This window comes from Pelophylax lessonae, assembly GCF_965119305.1.
Source record: "Pelophylax lessonae genome assembly, chromosome: 5".
NCBI lineage: Eukaryota > Metazoa > Chordata > Amphibia > Anura > Ranidae > Pelophylax > Pelophylax lessonae.
In genome coordinates, this window is record NC_138772.1 from 190,134,442 (window position 1) to 190,141,405 (window position 6,964).

Here is a 6,964-nt window from a genome sequence, read left to right on the forward strand (position 1 = left end):
AAGCATACTGCGAAAGCAACCAAAGAGTTTTTTAACGGAAAGAAGAGGAATGTTATGCAATGGGCAAGTCAATCACCTGACCTGAATCCGATTGAGCATGAATTTCACTTGCTGAAGACAAAACTGAAGGGAAAATGCCCCAAGAATAAGCAGGAACTGAAGACAGTTGCAGTAGAGGCCTGGCAGAGCATCACCAGGGATGAAACCCAGCGTCTGGTGAGGTCTATGCGTTCCAGACTTCAGGCTGTAATTGACTGCAAAGGATTTGCAACCAAGTATTAAAAAGTGAAAATTTGATTTATGATTGTTAATCTGTCCCATTACTTTTGGTCCCTTAAAAAGTGGGAGGCACATATACAAACTGTTGTAATTCCTACACCGTTCACCTGATTTGGATGTAAATACCCTCAAATTAAAGCTGAAAGTCTGCAGTTAAAGCACATCTTGTTTGTTTCATTTCAAATCCATTGTGGTGGTGTATAGAGCCAAAAAGATTAGAATTGTGTTGATGTCCCATTATTTATGGACCTGACTGTATGTGAAACCCTCACCTTATAAAATAGCCCATTCTCTTTAAAATGGAAATTAAAGGCAAAAAAATTATGTGTAGATCTAAAAAGATTTACAAATACTTCCCCCCCTTTTTTTTTTATAAGTGATTACATACTCTATATTCTCAGCTGCATAAGGAGTTCAGAGAGCTGGGGGAGGAGAAACAGCAGAACACTGGTATTCCCACTGCTGTGCGCTGGAAAGGGGGGGCATGTCATTGAAAGAGAGCAGGCTGAGTTCCTAGCACAGAGAACTGACAATGCTTTGCTCTCTTGCCTAGTATGGTCTGTTTTTCATAGGAAAGCAGAGGGACTGGTAGAATTACCAGGGATTTCACACAATGGAAGCAATACAAAGAGAACAGGAAACTATCAGGAATATGAAATGTTGGGTTTAAATATTCTTTAAACTATCTTACAATCTTTTTTTTTTTTTCCTAAAAGTTTTGCCGCAAATTCCGTGATGGCGACACATGTAGGGAGAGCTGTCTTCCACCTTATATATATAACCCAATCATGCACCAATTGGAACACAATCCTGGAGGAAAGTTTAGTTTTGGGTACTCCTGTGTTTCTAAATGTCCATGTAAGTAACATTCTGAGATCAGGTAAAATTCGCTGCCTCACTTTGCCACTGAAGTGAAGTAGAAGATATGTTCCTAACAGTGGCGGCTGGTGCTCAAAATTTTTTTTGGGGGGGCGCAAAAAGAAAAATGTAATAGGTATTGCAAAAAACGCTGTAAAAATTGCGTGACTTTGAGGTCATGGTACAGGCATGGCACAGGTGATGGTACAGGCATGGCACAGGCATGGCACAGATGATGGTATAGGCATGGCACAGGTGATGGTACAGGCATATCACAGGTCATGGTACAGGAGAGGGTATAGGCATGGCACAGGTCATGGTAAGGGCATGGCACAGGTCATGGCACAGATGATGGTACAGGCATGGCACAAGTCATGGTATAGGCATGGCACAGGTCATGGTACAGGCATGTCACAGGTCATGGCACAGGTCATGGCACAGGTCATGGTACAGGCATGGCACAGGTCAAGGTAAGGGCATGGCACGGGCATGGCACAGGTCATGGTAAGGGCATGGCACAGGTGATGATAAGGGCATGGCACAGGTGATGATAAGGGCATGGCACAGGTGATGATAAGCACATGGCACAGGTCATGGTACAGGCATGGCACAGGCATGTCACAGGTCATGGTAAGGGCATGGCACAGGTCATGGTACATGCATGTCATAGGTGATGGTATAGGCATGTCACAGGTCATGGTAAGGGCATGTCACAGGTCATGGTACAGGCATGTCACAGGTGATGGTATAGGCATGGCACAGGTCATGGTACAGGCATGGCACAGGTCATGGTACAGGCATGGCACAGGTCATGGTAAGGGCATGGCACAAGTGATGGTATGGGCATGGCACAAGTGATGGTATGGGCATGGCACAGGCATGGCACAGGTCATGGTAAGGGCATGGCACAGGTCATGGTACATGCATGTCACAGGTGATGGTATAGGCATGTCACAGGTCATGGTAAGGGCATGTCACAGGTCATGGTACAGGCATGTCACAGGTCATGGCACAGATCATGACACAGGCACGGCACAGGTGATGGTAAGGGCATGGCACAGGTGATGGTAAGGGCATGGCACAGGTGATGGTATGGGCATGGCACAGGTCATGGTAAGGGCATGGCACAGGTCATGGAACATGCATGTCACAGGTCATGGTAAGGGCATGGCACAGGTCATGGTATAGGCATGTCACAGGTCATGGTAAGGGCATGGCACAGGTCATGGTAAGGGCATGGCACAGGTCATGGTAGGGGCATGGCACAGGTCATGGTAAGGGCATGGCACAGGTCATGGCATAGGCATGGCACAGGTCATCATACAGGGCTGGCACAGGTCATGGCACAGGTAATGACACAGGTCAATGCACAGGCATGGCACAGGTCATGGTACAGGCATGCCACATGTCATGGTAAGGGCATGGCACAGGTCATGGTAAGGACATGGTACAGGACATGGTAAGGGCATGACACAGGTCATGGTAAGGGCATGGCACAGGTCATGGTATGGGCATGGCACAGGTAATGGCACAGGCATGTCACAGGTTATGGTATAAGCATGTCACAGGTCATGGTAAGGGCATGGCACAGGTCATGACACAGGCATGGCACAGGTCATGGTACAGGCCTGGCACAGGTCATGGTAAGGGCATGGCACAGGTGATGGTATGGGCATGTCACATGTCATGGCACAGGTCATGACACAGGCATGGCACAGGCATGGCACAGGTCATGGTACAAGCATGGCACAGGTGATGATAAGGGCATGGCACTGGTGATGGTAAGGGCATGGCACAGGTCATGGTAAGGGCATGGCACAGGTCATGGCACAGGCATGTCACAGGTCATGGTAAGGACATGGCACAGGCCATGGTAAGGGCATGTCACAGGTGATGGTATAGGCATGTCACAGGTCATGGTATAGGCATGTCACAGGACATGGTAAGGGCATGTCACAGGTCATGGTACAAGCATGTCACAGGTCATGACACAGGCATGGCACAGGCATTGTGCAGGTCATGATACAGGCATGGCACAGGTGATGGTAAGGGCATGGCACAGGTGATGGTAAGGGCATGGCACAGGTGATGGTAAGGGCATGGCACAGGTCATGGCACAGGTCATGGTACAGGCATGTCACAGGTCATGGCACAGGTCATGGTACAGGTCATGGTAAGGGCATGGCACAGGTCATGGTAAGGGCATGGCACAGGTCATGGTAAGGGCATGGCACAGGTCATGGTAAGGGCATGGCACATATCATGGCACAGGCATGTCACAGGTGATGGTATAGGCATGTCACAGGTGATGGTATAGGCATGGCACAGGTCATGGTAAGGGCATGGCACAGGTCATGGTACAGGCATGTCACAAGTCATGGTAAGGGCATGGCACAGGTCATGGTACGGGCATGGCACAGGTCATGGTACGGGCATGGCACAGGCATGTCACAGGTGATGGTATAGGCATGTCACAGGTCATGGTAAGGGCATGGCACAGGTCATGGCACAGGCATGTCACAGGTGATGGTATAGGCATGTCACAGGTCATGGTAAGTGTAGCGGAGAAGTAGTTCAATCTACAGGGTCTCCGCTGGTAGACAGGAAAACAGGTAATATTCCAAATAGGCAGGTACAGCATGCAACAATCCAGGTAGCGTTATACCATTCTTCCCTCCCAAGGACTAGACGACACATACGCTGGGAGTCAAAACTCGAATGCCGTGTTTATTGAAAACACAAGGGATCTACACTCTGCCAAAACCCCTCCCTCTTCGAGACATTCCACACACAAAGCTGAACATCCCATAATAACCTTACTCTGCCAGACAGGAACAATAGGAAAATAGAATGCAGGTATTTAACAATAACAAACCCCCACCCATCTCCTGAGGGACACTGCTCCCTCACTCTTTCAACACAAACCCCACTCTTAGTGTCCATTCTGCTACACTGCTCCCCCTTAACCACAAGCCAGCATACACAGTCTGATCCATAACGGATCGGCTTGTGGATGTCCAGGGAGTACTCACAGATCATTTTTCCAGTTCAGTCTGTCGCGATAACCCGTCAGCATTGCCATTCTGTTTTCCGGGGCGGTAGTGAATAGTAAAGTCATACGGTTGTAACGCCAAACTCCAGCGCAACAATCGGACATTGTCCCCTGCCACTTGGTTTAGCCATACCAATGGGTTGTGATCCGTGAGTAGGGTGAACTGTTGTCCATACAAGTAGGGCTGAAGCTTCATTCCCTGGGGAGAAGCTCTCTGCTCAAGTAGGTTACGGGTTGTTCTCCGCCATCTTCTCCAACCGGGCTTAATACTGTTCTTAATCCAAACATTGAAGCGTCTGGACCTCCAGTAGGTCTCTGGGATGTTGGCCTGGGATCTGGACTGGCAGGAACGTTGAGGGCAACTGGCCTAGTTCGTTCCCCAGTAAGATGTCTGTGGGGAGATCCCGTATCAACCCCATATGAATCAGACCTGACCCGGCACCCCAATTCAAGTGGACCCTCGCAGTGGGTAGTCGTTGTACTGCTCCCCCTGCCATCCGTACCACTGCTGAGCCTCTGGTTCGGGCGGCATCTGGGACCAGGTGTCACTTGACCAAGGTGAGAGTGGCTCCCGTGTCTCGGAGACCTTGAGCGGGCATTCCATTTAACTGGACCGATTGTAGATGGTGCTGTTGGTTCTCCGTAGCGGCTTAGACCGGGTTAGCTTCATGAAGGGTACCCCATTGCTCCTCGGTGTGTTTGAACCTGGGTACGACTGGGGGAACCTCTGTGAGATAGTAGGGGACCGTTGTCTGTGCTGAAGGGGTGACCCTGGTCGGATCCATGCAGCTTGGTTCCTGCTCTGGATACAGTCTCGTCGATAGTGCCCAAACTGCTTGCACCTGTGGCACTGTACCCCACTGCGGGACAGGTATCTGGGTGTCTGGTGTCTGGAGGAGTTTCGCCCCCTCTGTGGTAGTAGTGGTCCTGTGGTGCGAGCCTGCTGCCGGGTCACAACCGGATAAGCTTTGTGGATGGTAGATTGGGGAACAAAAGCTGAAGTCATCTCCCCCAGGTTGTTGCCCAAAATAACATCTGCGGGTAAATCCTGCATAATGCCCACCTTCACATTCCCATTCCCCTCTCCCCAATTCAGGTGTACCTTGGCAGTGGGGATCTGGTAGATCGCTCCCCCGGCTACACATACTGCCACACACTCCCCTGTGAGGTTGCCCTTGGGTACTAGGTGGTTGCGGACCAGCGTTATAGTAGCTCCAGAGTCTCGCAACCCCTGTACCTTTCTCCCCTCCATCTGTACCTCTTGTCGGTGCCCTTGGCGGTTGTCAGAAGCCGCTTGGATAGGGTTGACTTCATGTAGCGTACCCAGAGGTTCCTCGGTGGAAGCTGGGATCTCGGGTACTCTGTAGGGTTCCGCTTGGGCACAATGAACCGCTGCTCGGTTGTTGGGTGCCGGGGTATTCCAGCTGGGCCGGGGTCGGTTGCGGGGGCAGTCCCGCTACATATGTCCCTGCTGGTTGCAGGTGTAGCATCGTATCGGGGGGCGAGCCTGATACCTGGGGGGTGTAGGTGTTATCGCTTACCCCCGGGCGTGCTGGGACGGCTGCGGTTACAGTTGGTACTGGTGCTGTAGGTCCATAGGCTGCTCTTGGTTGAGTGAGCTGTTCCTGGTATCTTGGAACTCATCCACTAACTTGGCTGCGTCTTGTAGAGTGCGTGGTTTCCGATCTCGCACCCAATTCTGCAGATGAGCGGGTATCCCGTTAAAGAACTGCTCCATTACCATTAGCTGGAACAGGTCTTCTAGGGTGTTGACTTGGGTGGCTTCCAACCATCCTTTTGCCGCTCATTGTAGACGGTGCGCCCATTCTGTGTGAGTGTCTCTGGTGAGCTTTTTAATGTCTCGGAACTTTAGGCGGTAGGCCTCTGAGGTAATCGCATACCTAGCTAGAATGGCCTGCTTCACCTTGGCATAGTCTGTACTGTCCTCGTCCGGTACGGCACGGTATGCCTCTGCTGCGTGACCAGATAGTCTCCCTGCCAGTAGGGGTACTCGATCCTCCGCACTGATATTGTGCAGGTGGCATAACCTTTCAAAATCTTGTAGGTAATCATCTACCTCGCCGTCGGTTTCGGTATAGCTTTTAAACGCCTGGTATGGAATCTTGGGCTTCCCCTGGGTAACGTGGACAGGCGTTGGAGCTCTCTCCCCGGCTCGCTGACTTGCTTGGTGTTTGACCACCAGGTATTCCTGTACGTCCGCCATCAGCCAGTCGAGTATTTCTCTTGAGTGGGGCTCTGGGTAGTAGGCCAGTCTGCTCTGTAGCTCCTTGTCAAATGCGCTGCGTTCTGCCTCCTGTGGGCCCGCTGCAGGGATTGCTCTGTCTCTCTCCATGAGCTCTGCTACAAGGGTCGCTTTTGTTTTGTGGCTGGCGTTTCCCCCTCTAGCTTGCAATAATTCCTTCAATGTAGTTCTTTTCAATGCTGCATAGTTCACCTCCATTCACCAAGCGTTCGTATACTTTGACATATTTCCCGAATGCTGGTTTTATCCGAATGGCTCGTTCCGTTGTGCTGCTGCCTCTCCTCTTTGTTTGGTAGTTACTGCCGATCGTGGATCTGCTGTGCGGTTTGCAATCCCGTCGCTTGCCACCAGTTGTAGCGGAGAGGTAGTTCAATCTACAGGGTCTCCGCTGGTAGACAGGAAAATGGGTAATATTCCAAATAGGCAGGTACAGCATGCAACAATCCAGGTAGCATTATACCATTCTTCCCTCCCAAGGACTAGACGGCACATAGGCTGGGAGTCAAAACTCG

General features: G+C 50.8%; 1 pseudogene across 1 annotated transcript; it reads right to left on the reverse strand.

Moving 5' to 3' along the window:
• Positions 1–1,174: 1,174 nt before the first annotated feature.
• LOC309555584 lies at positions 1,175–6,650 on the reverse strand (annotated as a pseudogene). The gene is made up of 2 exons: positions 5,051–6,650; positions 1,175–1,185 (listed from the first exon to the last, which is right to left on the reverse strand). The product of its transcript is annotated as an uncharacterized misc_RNA (transcript).
• Positions 6,651–6,964: the final 314 nt, after the last annotated feature.